General features: G+C 31.4%; 1 protein-coding gene and 1 long non-coding RNA gene across 4 annotated transcripts in view; both read left to right on the top strand.

Moving 5' to 3' along the window:
* LOC143199833 (major facilitator superfamily domain-containing protein 12) overlaps positions 1 to 15,383 on the top strand; it is a 236,859-nt gene that overhangs the window by 117,839 nt on the left and 103,637 nt on the right. The gene's annotated exons all lie outside the window — the stretch shown is intronic.
* Positions 7,746 to 9,275, top strand: LOC143194210 (uncharacterized). The gene is made up of 4 exons (XR_013005219.1): positions 7,746 to 8,501; positions 8,595 to 8,901; positions 8,956 to 9,050; positions 9,110 to 9,275. It is a non-coding gene; the product is annotated as an uncharacterized LOC143194210 (long non-coding RNA).

Genomic DNA, 15,383 nt, shown 5'->3' on the forward strand with positions numbered 1-15,383 from the left:
TCGAGGGAAAAGTAAAAATGTCATAATTGATTCCTCCGCCTGATCCATTCTATGTTATTATTTGTTGCGATGGGAAATTCTTCAAAGTTCAAGAATATAATAGCTGTTTTCAAATGACGTCTTTTGGCGCGACCTATATTGAACATAATCTGCCCACTTTTAAGGTAATATACTATATTTTTGCTAACATTCATCTCTGTATCACAGACAAGTTAACAAACTCTTACACAATTGCAGATAGTAGGTTGTTGTGCTCAAAACTCAACAGTAAACATAATTATTATCCTAGATCTATAAACGCTTCATAATTAGAAGATCTATTTCGTTAAAATATACAAAATAGCATTGGATTGGTTAGCATCTGAAAGCAATTATATCCTCATCAGACCTGACGAAATACCTGCTCTGAAAGTACGCGAAGAGTTCTAATTCACTGATAATGTACGAAGTGGCTATACTTGTTGTCGGAAAAAACTTACGAGAGGGATGCGATACCAAGTTCACCAGGTCATCAAGTCTATTATATTTTTTTTTTCAATAAAGGCTGGGCCGTTACCTTATAGGAGAACCTATATTACTGACAAAATTGTGAAGAATTATGCGTATGAATAGTTGACTTACTATAAGAGATGCGTGATTTCTGCCGAGACGCCGTTCTGGAATTGACATGTATTGCTAAACGGACGAAAATATACCGCTACTACGAGATTGATCGATTTCGATTTGGACCGAGATTCTGCATTGTTAGGATTTGCTATAAGTGGTGTCGATATCTTTGTTTTATAATAAAAAGTCTTTCAACTAAATTTGATTTGTTAATATTAAGAATCAACAGCTTTGATGCGAGTACGCCGTTGGTGGTTCTATATGTAATGGTAATAGATGCATTGAATTAAATAACATTGTTTTTGGTGAAATTTTAATGAAATAACCTATACGAAATAGCTTTCCAAGTTTTAGTGACACCAAGTCCAATGGCCTACGCCTGAGAAGCATACTGCAATCCGCCTTTGATGGCTCAAGAACCTGAGCTGCGATGAACTGAAGGTCTGCCAATTTTGGCCAAACTGCACTTAACTACGCCAAGGAATGTTTTAAGTAACTACGGAATGATTGCTAATCTCATATCAACCTGACTCCTTTTCTTAATAAGTTTTTTTTTTCGGCAGATTTAATTAATTTGAAAGAGATCCTTAAGATAACACCGGTGTCCAGCGGCTTCGCCAGTTATGAAATTTGTACGATTTAGAACACAAAAAAGAACATTCCTGGGAAAAAAGTCATGACTCAAATTTATTATATAAAATTCCCTAAAATAACCAATCCTCTATATCTAAACATCCCACTCATCATATTTACAAACTAAAAAAAAACACGCCGTCTTGTTAAAAAATATCCTTAGGATATATTTATGGCGAATTAGAAACTAAAGAAATAAATAAATAATGGAATAAAGCTAATCGATGGACGAATTTTTTTATCTGAAAATATCCACCGCATATTCTTGGCATGTTGCGTCCTTATGTGCCCAGTTTTCAATGATTTTGACATAAATATCCATTAGGAACACTTGCTCTATTTTATGTCCAAATTCAAATACACGATCCAGATACTTTTACGTCGAGTTATAACAATTCAAGCTAATCAGTTAATTAAATTAAAATTAATGATTTGTTTATACAAAAAACTGAATTTTATATTTTCAGGTTGGCATTTCTTACAAATAACCAATACATTTTCTAAACGTACATATTTCTTTTGCATTAGTTTTACAGCATAGCTCGGTATCTACTATTAATTTCAAATATGTTGTTGTGTTATTTATGTTTATGGTTACGATTTTCTTGCGGTCTCTACCTTAGTTACATACAAGTGATTATGACAGTATCGTCAGCAAAATTAGCTAATTAACTATATATTATTACTATAGAGGTATTTTGATGAATAATTACACTTTTTAAATACAAATAGATGCTTAATTTCAGATGGCATAAGTAACATACATAGCTGTTCAAAAGTTTAAAATTAATAAGGTAATCAAAAAGGAATGAAGCCGGCTTGTGGCGCAGTGGTAAAGGCGTTGGGACGGTCCTCCTACTGTTGTGATAGCCGCGGGTTCAAGTCCTGGTGGGGCATGGTCCTAAATATATGTTTGTGATTGTTTAAAATTTGTGAATGTTCTAGGCAAGAGTGGAAAATCCCACACAAGGAAAATGATCCCAGTCACGCCAGTAACTAGGCTGGGTAAGACCGGATGTCTTCTGCGATGATTTCTAAAGTTGGTCACTCGCCAGTCGGTAGGCCTAATGCTGAGGACCGTGGTTCGGATCCCACGTTAAACGTAGTTGGTAAAAGGAGACTTTAAAATATATTTTAAAAAATGATAATCAAATATTAGGGGAAATATTTACAGGTATTTAAATATATTTAATATAAATTAATAGTTTTTTATTATTATTTTTAACACGTTTCCTTAAATTTTTAGCATCCTCAAAATGCCCACCATACCTTTAAGTACCTGTTAATCGATTTTACACAACCCTTTTATTAGCTTATTAAATATTCTGGTTTAATATCATTCACTTTATTTCCACATGCTCGGAATCAGATGGGCATTAATTATTTACTTTTCTATCAGGTTGACCACATACTAATTCGACAGGAAAAAGGTGCGACGATTGTGATGGCCATTTTATAATCTGCAAAATTTTTTAGTATCGCTTGTGCTTCATTCTCTTCTTAAAAAACAAAACTTCAGAAGTTTAGTTCAACAAGATAAGGAATTACATCATCCTGAATTATTTTGTCCAGATCTCCAGTCTTGATTTCCACCTATAACTTGTTTTCAGGTATACTTCTTTATCTAAAACTTCGATCTTTTCTACAATTTCCGCAAAGATGATAACATATAGTTGACACGCCACTGATCAAGTTCTTTTGCCATTCTACGCGCTTATAAAATATCGTAACTATTACGTGAACGTCACACAGTAGACTGAACTTTATATTATATAATAGTTTTCAAAATAAACCCAAATTTAGGAAACTATATTCATGATAAAAGCAATGACTAAAACCGGAAAATCTAAGAAATTAACATGTAGTAAACTTTGTAGTAATTAACACGTGTTCCGGTAGTTTTTAAAATTAAAACTGAAGCTATAAGAAACTAGTAATTTTGGAGATTATTATTATAACGTTTAATGTAGTATTTTTACGTTAATTAGATTTATGGTATTTCCACATTTTTGAAGGGTATTGTATATAAAAATAATGGATTATATATCTTATTAGTAACACAATTTACAATGTATTATTTGCTTCATATTATATTATATGTACTCTGAACAAAAGCTAATATTACAACAAAAATAAAAAAGAACGAAATTTTTAAATCGAATCTACAGATGTACAGAAATGTTCGAAGAAGATTACTGTAGTTCTTAGCTGAAACTTTATTTCATGTTCCATACACTTGAGCGGATAATTTGAAACAGACTACTCCGCTCTGGTGACTATCCCTAAGCAACTGACGAAAAATTAAGACATAAACGCAAAGTTAAAGGAGCGCAAAAAATTGCTATAACCTCCTTAAGGGTCTGTCATCGTTTTTCTTCGGAGTTAATGATTTCGAGGGGGCGAGAGACGCCGGCGAGGAACAAAAGAATGAAAATTGTCGGGCAATTTCCCGAAAAGTTGAGGAGTATGCGGTTTACCTGGGTAGAAATTAGGATGCGGGCGAAGGAAAAAAATTTACGACCACGAGGGGTGGGCTACGCGAGCCTCATTGACTTTCGGACGGAACCGGTGTCATAACATCAAAAAAATATTAATTCGGAAGGGGATCCGGCTTCTGTTGGTGTTAAATTTTGAAGAAAAGTGTGCTGTACCATTTTCGAAGTGTGTTTTTTGTGCTTATGATAGGATATATCTCTTCCCGTTCTTACATACAAAAATATTTTCCAACTGTAAGTAATATCTTGAGTAATGAAAGATTTAATTTAAAATTCTAGGACTGTACCTTATATTAAATATATCAAAAATAAAAAGCTTATATTTTTTTTATTTAATAATAACATAATTTTGGGATCTTGACTCTAGAGAAGATTAAAATAATGTTACTTTATGATTTTTTTTATCCAAGGCTAGATAGTTTCTAATAAATTTTAACAACAGATAATGGAATGAAGCAAGCTCTGTCTGGTATTGAAACAACTTTTTTTTAATTTGAAAATGCCCACCGTGGATTCACATATGCTACATCCGAGTGGCCCATTCTTTAAAAACTCTGACGATATATTGCGAAAAATATTATGAACGTTAAAATATGTTATTTCGTTTGTTATATTTTTTAATTAATTAAATAACCCCTTTATATTAAATTCACCGAAAATAAAAAGGTGAGTATTAACTTTATTTATCCACAAGACAGTGTTCTTGGCCCATTGTTATATCTATTGTATACAGCTGACCCACCGACCTGAAGAAACACTATTGTTGTAACATATATTGACAATACAGTTTTATTATCACACAAGGATCCAACATCAGCCACAAAGAAACCTCCAACTTCATCTTAACAAAGTTGAAATGTAGTTGAAAAGGTGGCCCATCAGAGCAAATGGGACAAAATCTACTCATATGACATTCAGTCTTTTTAGAAGAACTTATCCCTCAGAAAAACTGAGTAATCATGAACTTCCGCAAACAAACAAGTTTAAACATATGGGAATGCATTTTGATCGACATTTGACATGGAAAAAACATATAGTGACAAAACAGCTTGGGCTTAAACTAAACCGAATGTATTGGCTGATAGAATGAATAGAATATATTGGCATTTGAATATTGAACTGTTGGGTACAACTAGCAAATAGCAAAACATAGTTTTCCTCCATAGGTTCCAGAATAAATTGTTGCGAGTCACCGTCGTTGCACCATATTAGGTATCCAACAAACTTATTCAGCCTTAGAACCCATAACGAGTGTGATTCGAAGTGTTAGTGCGAAGTACTCTGAAAGAATATTAGACATAGTGTGATTTTTAATAATCTTTAGAATAATTTATAAGTGGTTCACTTAATGAATCGATCTTCTACATGTCCGGATAGTTATATTATATACCGGAAATCATAAAATAATACTTATTGCCCACGGGCAGATTGTTGAAGTTCTAAAATATTAACAATAAAAAAAAAATATTTAGATATAAAATCATTTGGAGATCTTGCCTGTGAAGAAGATCAAAATAACGTTCCTAATTTAAATAGAGATACTAAGCTAAAAACAATTATGTTTTAATACGTATTTTTTTAATTTTTTTAATACTTAATAATTTTTAATACGTATATATAATAATATTTCTTAATACAAATTATAGAAAATACTACATATTTTACAGAAATAAATTTTAAAAATACACTACACAAGTTATTTAAATTGAGCTGTATAAAAGTATAAAACTTACATAAGTATAATATAGTTCTCATATATATAGTTTTCCAAATATCTAACAATGTTAAATAATATTTAAAAATCTATACGATTGTCGGACTTTAAAATTATACAATTTACTTTTATTTAATACAATTCAATCAATCAATTTTTTTCCACAAAATTACTTCTCAGATTTCTTAAAAGATTAGCCGATATAGTGTCACATGTTGGTGATTTAAGAAATTTGCATTTATAGTTATTTAATGAACATGATTTTCCTCATTATTTCATTTTAATCTCCTAAATACCTCTTCCACGCGCATCATCTTAGAAAAGCGAAAGGTCCTGCAGCTTCGTCAATTCCGGCTATTACATTAGCAGTATATGCCACTCTCTCTTATATCACTGAACCTACGTACTTGATCGAGTATCCTAAATTTACTCTAATTAGATCCCGTTTGACACTTACAATAGTGTACGAGAAGTCAGTTGAAAAATGTTGGTCTTTTTTACATCAGTTCTTAAAACAAGGGGTTGTCGGTATACAAACAAGTCTCAGGTCGAGTAGAGCTCACGCAGAGAAGTGTTGCTGGAAATAATCCGATTGAACGATTTTTTATTTAAACTATAGATTTTCAACAATTTCTCGATTACATAGTTTTCTTATTATTACTGAAAATTTTTGTACAAAAACTTGTCTGATTAACCAACCAAAACTATAATAATCACTAAACTACAGGGAAATAAATAAGATCTAATACATGATTGAACAATTTTGAACGACAATATGAATCTGGTTAGGGTTATTATATGCTAACTTTATGACCAAGTTAATTATTTTGTTATTTGCGACTGCAAGAGTTCGATCAAATTCAAATAAGTTATGAAATATGAAGTGTTTCTAAACACAAAATCCATTAATTTACTGTAAAATACTATATTATTTAGTTTTGATCTCGACAGTCTATAAAAAACAAACATTAGTTCAAAGACTGTTTCAAATGTTAAAATAACCTGAATTAATATGTAGACATAATGCTACATAAATATACTGATATGGGCGAAAAAGGGGTTATTGAATCTTTAATAAAGTTTAACTTCAATTAGTTAGAGAAGAGGAATCGCAATAATAATATATAGTAGTCTTATAAAAGTACAAAATTCATTGAATGCAGCAAAAAAATGTTTTGTCAGGTATATTAAATTTTTATATATCGGTATTGATCATAGCTGGTATTAGAAAAACATAATGTACAAGCATGTATAATACATATCAAGATAACATATACGGAATATATGAATGGCAGACAATATATAGAGACATTGAATATACACATTTATAGACAGCATTGTACATATTTGGGGTATGAAAATATCAAGAATTATGGAAAGGAATTTGGGCATAAAGTGCATATTGAACTGTCATATGTGGCTTGAAAAAGAAGCCAATGGATATTTGAATGGATATACATAATCGAATATGACCAAACAATACATGAGATTGTTTTGATATACTGATATATTTATACATAAGTGCTTATTAATAATATTATTTTAAATTATTTAGAGGAAAAAAATATTAGTAAATTTAAACAGAATAAATATGATTGGTACTATTTAGATTTTATTTTCAGTTGAAATGAATGATTTATAAAGTGTTTCAACATTTCATTTTCACTAATTTTGAAATGCGCATGTACCCCACTAGCAATCATACGTAGGTTATTCAAAACAGTAGTGTCGAACGTCATCAATATGTGCCTGTTGAAAGTTGTAAATTCGTTGTACGGTCAGACAATATTTTTCTTTATTATTTTTAAAAAGAGATAAAATGCTGTTTGAAAACTTCAAATATGTAAGCGAATGAGCCTGAAAAATTCTTCAAATTATTATAATTGCGGGTTATGCACCGGAATACGTTGTTTTAACGCTTCGTTTTAATTAATTTCAAATAGCCGCGGTTTTTATTGAAAATATTTTATTGCACGCAATGTATCCTTAAATTTACGAAAATGAAACCGTCCTAATGCGAAAGAGGTGACAAATTAAGATCAGCTTGACGTTAGCTGTATCATAGATCACATATAAGAAATGTACAGAAACAGTAATTAGTCCAAACATAATTTAATAAAATTATTTCAGAGAAAGTTGTTAGTATCTAAAAAAAGCTGAAAGACTTGCAGCTATTTGAAAGATGTTGAACTTATCTTCATATACTGTTGGATAATAAATTATTTAAGTGGTGTAAAGATAAAATAAGAAGGGGCTTAATGGAATTTATAAACACTGTTGTTAAAAGAATACAATTTTAAAAAACATATAACAAAATCAAAGAAGGATTATTATACCAATTTGTGAATTAAATGTTATATGGACATTTCAGAATGGTCTATGGCAAGATGATAATAAATATAGTGTAAAGACAACAAATGCTGGAACAAGGTAAACATTGGAATAACTATCGATTAGGTTTTGTTAGTCATAACATTTATTAATAATTCAATGCCGACGTATAGTTCGTCATGCTGGATACAAGAATAGTTTAATTTCTGGTGCAGAATTAGTGTTTTCCTCTACGTACATGGGTGACTACCGTACAGAAATGAAGCATAGTTTGTTTTTGCAGAGGCTTGAAAATCAGTTTTATAAAACTTGGAGGACTTATTCGTTACTGTTATGGACAACAAGTGCACGATCATTAGTGGATCCCAACAAGTGCATCAACAATGGCTGCTATTAAGGAGTGGCTTAAAGTACATAAAATGAGTTTTGAAGAAACCAAGTTAAAGAATGAACTATTTCAAATTGTTACTCAATAAATGTAAATTAAATATATAATTTCATTTTTATGTTGTTTACTTTTTTAGAAATAAGCTTGGGGAAAGAAACATGATAGATCAGATTGATGAACGTTATGGCCCCAGAATATTACATCTTCCTTCCTATCACTGCATATTTAATCCACTTAAGGTGATATGGGGTATTACAAGGAATTATTACTATAGACATTCAAATCTAAAAGAGTATTCAAACCAGAACTGTCTGAATTTATGGAAAGAGGCATTGTTGAAAATAACGGCTTCGGTTTGGATGGGCTCAATCAGACACATTGAAGAAGAAATTCACAAATAGTAGAATCGTGAGCAAGTTTTTGATAGATTGGAAATAAACAGCCTCGTTATTCACTTAATTAGAGGATCTGAAAGTGACAGTGATTGAATAAAACTTTATGAATATTATTTTATGTTACAATGCTGACACTTACCAAGACTGGGTGATGAAAGAGGAAACAACTAAATGCCAGTATATAATTAATATCCTTTAACTGTAGGAAATTGTATTATGGAGTGTGAAAGCTTTATGTGCATGTGTGTTATTGTTCACAATATAGATGGATATTTGGTTAAATATATATGAGGAGATAAATAATAATAACTGATTTGCAGATATGGCAAATGCATTAAGGTGAATGTAGTGACGATGTGTAGTTTTATTAATAACTTTTAAATACGTATACAGGTAGTAACAGAACAAACTATGAAGAAATATATTAATATCAAAATAACTTTACAAGGAAACATTGCATCTAAAGAAACAACAAATAAGCGTCAAAGGTAAATATGCTCTCTATTGAAAGTAAAATACATTACTCACATTTGTAATTGTTAATTAGGTGGATTAGGCCTTCGGGGGATACCACTACATAAGGAAACCACGCCTAGGACTTTACCTATACTAGTGTGGAAAAAAGTTCAATGTAAATATGTTCTCTTCACCTCTAACCTATAAATTATGGTGGCCGTCTAATCAATTGTAGGTTTAAGTCCTTCGATAATATATGCATTATATGTAATAAAATGTTAAAATAAATTATAATATATAAAATTTTTCTTTGTTATTTTATTTAGATTAGAGTTTTCTTATATGTCAAAGTCAAAATGTACTAAAACTCAGATTTGGTGCGACAACATTTCGACGTTTCGACTCATAATGTGTGTTCACTGCTGTTTTGAAATGACTATGCATCTTGCTTGTTTGAATATAGCATTTAGGCATTACTAATATTACTGGCTACTTAAATTTGCTGACCAAGTACCATATTTACTGTATTTGTTCCTCATAATATTTATCGATCGATACCATAATAGAGACTCTACCGTCGAAATATAAATATCCAAAAAATCTGCTCGAATAAATCTTTTATATGCCGCACTGTAACGTCCGGATTTCTAGCCGCGGTATTCGGAAATATTTGTCGGATTTCAGCGAAATGCCTCTCTCAGAACCAAAGAAGCAATTTGAGCAATTCAACCGTTGTGTGTAATCTTGCGTCAGGACCGGAATAGCAAACGAAAAATGCACAATTGTTCGCCTTTCATCAAAATTTCATCGGCAAAACGTGGCTCCCCATTATACACAGCACAACGGCCTATAGAAAACGTCCTTTAATTTACGAGGGTTCCCTAAAGTGTGTGAACAACTTTAAATATTTATTAAATGTGTTACGTGCTTTATTAAAAGCCAAATAGCTTTTCATTACATTACGGCAAATTCTCTAATGATAATTAATTTCCAACGATACGGATATCTCCACATGCCGTGGTATTTACCAAGCGTACAAAGCAAAACTTTTTTATGATAATAAGATGTAATTCCTGTAGGTAAAATTTCAATAAATTTTAAATCCGAAACCATCGTCAAAAGCCGGGCGAAGAAAGGCAACGCTTTCTAATATGATTATTCGGGGACTGAAATTTTAATAGAGGTCTCGAAATTAAGTTTCCTTCAGAGCTCCCCAACGAGGTAAAAAGACTTCGTTTCATTTAATTTTTCTCTTTGTCTTCATGAAGTACTATTGCACCAAAGCACTACTGACATTAAATAGATCATCATATTATGAGTTCTGTTATTTGGCTGGTCCAAACTCTTTTTTTTTTTGAATAATATTAAACACATATAGTCAATTCTAATATTTAAACTGTAAAGTTAAAATCATACACAAACATAGACGGTTTTGGGCCTGAGTACCGAAAGGCTGTTTAGCCGAAATTATGGGCTGACAAAAAATCAGCAGACTGTTTTTAAATATATTCAAATAGCGACCCGCCCCGGCTTCGCACGGGTGCAATGCTGATACTAAATTAAATACACTACAGAAAAAATATGAACGTTGTATATAAAAACATAGCGGCCCACTCCGAATTTGCACGGGCATAAAATATATATGCCTATGTCACTCAATGAAAACATGATTAAAATCGATCCTGTATTTTTGGTTCATTCATTACTGCCCTTGGCCTGCACGCATTAAATTTGGAGTAAAACAATTCCTCTTCCCCTATACTTATTATGAAGATTTCCTGCTATCTTTGGAATATCTAAATTCATACAATTTTTATTACATTACACATTTTTAAACGCAAATTTTAAATTTGTAATATCTCCGAAAATATTTGTTTAATTTACATGCTGTAAGGAACCATATTGATCTATATTAATTGCACACTGTATTTAAGGTACTTAATTCGATAAGGATTAATGCCGTATTGCTTAAATTAGCTTCGTAAATAAGCCATTTTCTCACGTAAAAAGTAAACAATAAAAATGGTTAATGTGGGTTATCCCTAAACGATAAACATATACCATCATGGACTTTTTTGTAGATCTTTTTATGGTGTAAAATACTGTAGTACATTAATTTGATCTAACTCGTAGGGTTAGGCAGCGTTTTTGCTAATTGCTAAATAAGCCTAAAAAAATAGGTTAATTTACGACATCACGTTAGAAACCTCGAAAATTAGCATTAGTATATTATGCATGTATTATACATATAAACCTTCCTCTTGAATCACTCTATCTATTGAAAAAAACCGCATCAAAATCCGTTGCGTAGTTTTAAGATTTAAGCGCACATAGGGATATAGGGACAGAAAAGGCGACTTTGTTTTATGCTATGTAGTGATAATCGAACAATCGATTAAAAAGCATAAATCAGAAATTAATAAATATTGAGCTAAGTTTTTTTATACTGCTTGGGGTCTATAATGCGTGAATTAGAATCCAACAGTAATCGCTCATCATATCTTCGTCCCAGAATCCTTGGTATCGAATATCGATTTTTTACCTTGACCTAATCGCTTTCTTGCCCGTCACACCCAATATTATCTCACAAACTGTTTAGTAATTGTTTGTGATCCAGTGATTTGTTATCAAGAAATTTGTGATTAATACTTTTAAACGATGTTCATTCACTCGAATATAACGTTCCATAAATGTTACTTCTTTGATTTTTGCATATAACAGTTTCGAAACCAACTTTAAACCGCTGAAAAATTGATCCTTCACGATTGAGTGCTTCTTCAGTGTTCTTAATGGCAAATTTTAATGTTTTGAAGACGGCAATGGAGCATCCTGTGGGTGCACAAATGGTAAAGTTGATGCCTTTTGTTGTTCTGGCTCATAATGGACTTTCTCCACTAATGAGGATCAACTACACGGCCGTACCACGGACACAAAAACCAGCAAAATTTCGTTAATCCAGATTGCAACTATAGTGTTTCTATTAATGCTCATTTTATTGGACCTTGGCCACAATTGGACGCATTGTGTCCTAACATTTCTTATTTTGTACTGTGTGAGAAATCGGAATGGAGGATTCTTTATTTCCAATATGAAGTAGACCCGCCTTTAAACTGAACTTAGAACCTCCTATAAATAAATGCTATTAATTTACATCGTATGATGAATTCATCCTATAAAATAAACCTTTAATATCATTTTAGCAACATAAATCATTTTCTTTTTTTTTAAATAATGCAATCGCGTGATTTCTATTTCTGACTTGTGGTTTAGGGTTAACGAGATCGCGACCGTGATGCAAGCCACTCTGTTTCGATATATTCATCGGCCAAAAATAGCAATCATAATTTGTTATTCTCAAAACATTGTTGGTATAGAAAATGAGAATATATCTTTCTATATAGTAGGCAAAATTAAACTAACTAAATACATATAAAGCTTTTTGCTATGTTGCAAAACAATTATGGTAGCCATATCTGCTCAGTATTTACTACAGCTAAATCAAAGCACTACAAATATGCATCTCTGACTGCATTTGATATGATTTTTCCACATTCATCGAGCATATAACATCTACAAACGTAACAAAAACACTTTGGATGGACTCTGCAATGCTGGTTCTGCATTTTCACATGTTCCAAAACACAATCGCAGCAGAGAAAAACAAGTTCAACAATTTAATACAACGTCGTCAGACACGCGTTATAAAAACGCAGCACTGACACCATACACCGATTGAGTATCCGAAGGTCAGGGCAACAAATCATATTAGTAACTATTCTCATCCGAGATTCAAAAGTAGACCCGATTTTGTAAACTTGTATAGTAATTCAGATTTAAAATATACTCTTTCTATCAACACCTCTTAAAATAAATTAGTGGAATTAATGTGAATAGTAAAAAATTGAAAATGTACCTCTTATCTGCCTATTTTGATGAATGTCAAATTATTTTTTAAGATTCTTGAAGCACAATTAACTATGGTGATGTGAAGAATTCGATCGAGTTTGTTACATGTTATTATTACATATATAATTTAAATACTTGTTTCTTCTGACTCTCTTTTCAACATTAATTTTATTTTGCTTTCGTTTATAATCATTTTGTATTATCTTAGTATCATATTCCATCTCTTTAAGGTTTTCTGTAGGGGTCTTCTTAAAGCTCCAACCGATATTTATATTTTTCTAACTTCAAAAAAGAAGGAGGTTCTATGTTCGGCTGTATATATTTTTTAATGTATGTTCGCCGATTTCTTCCCCAATTATAGACCGACTTTTAAAATTCTTTTTTTATTCTGATGGGGGAAGGGGGGAAATCGACGGAAAATTAAAAATTTTAAAGGCACGTACAATGTTTCACATATTATTATATAAAACAATCAGATATTTGGGTGTAATGTTATTGCTGTACTGATATGATGAAAAATAGGAAGTAGTTCAGTGTAAAACTCATTAATTTGCTTTGTAAGTAGTAGCCATATCGTATGAGGATTCGTAGAAATGTTGTTGATAACTAGTTATATTGTGTAATGGATAGAAGACTAAGCGCACACGCGGAGGTCGCGGATTTTTTTCCCAAAATGACAGCAATTCGTTTATTACATTTATTCATATTCTAAGTTACTTCCATTTTAAATATTTTTAAATGTGTCTCAGTCCTACCCCATACATTTCTTCAATTATTAATAAAATAATATTAGCTATCTTGAATCAACAAATAATATCTATATTTTATTATCCGCTCTTCTTTGCTCTAATAAAACCCAATAATATTTTTCTTTTTACTCTGCTAATTGCCTCTTCCAAATAAACAAATTCTAAGCATTCCACTCTTTGTGTTATGCTTCTAAATTTTGGCCGTTTATCTTCATTGTTTGCAATTAGAGTAAACAGAAACAAAAGAGGGTAATCCCTCAATAATTATTACAGTCCCTTTTATCTCCAATTTTACACATTGAAATAATAAAATGCTATTTGCAATTCCTGTGAGATTCGTTCTCCTTTCCATGCTCTATTATAAATTTTGACTAATAATTGCTACCACTTGCTTTCCTTGTTGTTGAATTAATTTTTCTCGCATATTAATTCCTGAGGTTAAAACAAGTTCTGAAAGTATTCATCCCATCTCTACACTATGTTTCAACTTCAGTTATTTTAACAGTTTTTATCGTTAATGCGTCTATTATTATATGATTATTTCCTTCCCCATTATTTTAAAAGTTTGTACAAATTGTAGGTTTTTAAAATAGTTTGTGTCTATGTTTTCTCCAAATCGTATATATGTTTTCATATTCGTCTATTTTACCATTCTGTTTACCTGTTGCTCTGGTTTTTATATATTCTAAAGTTTTCGGTTGACTTTGCTTTCAGGTTAGTTCCTCTTGCTTTTCTTAATAGGTCAATTGTAAAGCCCCCGGCCTGACACATAGATGGCGCTACTATAATTAATTCCATATGCTTTTTAGATAGCACTCAAAAGATGCGTATATAAATTTGACAGTTGTCGGATCATTATTTTGTGAATTATAGCATTTTGAGTGAAGCAAATTTTGTTATTGTGAAAAAAAACCTATAAAAAGATTTTCGTCTGTTAATAAAATATTGCTTTTTGAAGGGAAAATATACAGTTCAAGCAAAAACTTGGCTTGATACCGAGTTTCAGTCCCAGGAATATCAAACATCAAGGATTGCTATGCTAAGTTTAAACGTGGTGAAATGAGCACCGAAGACGGTGAATGCAGTGGACGCCCAAAGAGGTTGTTACCGACGAAAACATTAAAAAAATCCACAAAATGATTTTGAAATTGAAATTTGTAAATTGTAAATTTAATTAATCACCCTTGAGGGTAATCATGTTGAATAAAAAAAAATCCAAAAAAGTGCTTTAATACGGTAGGCCGGAGACGTTTCAATCAGAATCATCAGGGGTCAGAATGCTATTTGATGAGATCTTCTTTTGTTAATACCACAGATCAAAACTGAATTTTGGAAGATTTTACAAGGAACAACAATTTTACTACGAATTTGTATATCTGAATGTGTCTTTTTAAATGATATAAAATATCAAATTCAAAAAGAAATAGAAAACTTTGGAAAACAAAGAAGTGAACCGTTAAGAAAAAAGTATCAAACTTGAATTTCTCTTTCTATATCTAGTCGTCTGTATTTACCACAATATTATATTTAAAACATATTCCCAAGCTGGCCGAAATTTCCTTTTTATCTGTGCTTTTTTCACCACCCAACTAACTTACTTTATCTCGAGTTATAACTCAAAAGACAAAAACAAAGTTAGAACAATAAAGAGAATTGTTACCTTTGATATCAGCAACACTTTCCAAAGATATATGGAATTTCCTTAGTTTG

This window comes from Rhynchophorus ferrugineus, unplaced genomic scaffold (assembly GCF_030347505.1).
Source record: "Rhynchophorus ferrugineus isolate W39M unplaced genomic scaffold, kcgeb_rfMv2 rfM1, whole genome shotgun sequence".
NCBI classification, from domain to species: domain Eukaryota; kingdom Metazoa; phylum Arthropoda; class Insecta; order Coleoptera; family Curculionidae; genus Rhynchophorus; species Rhynchophorus ferrugineus.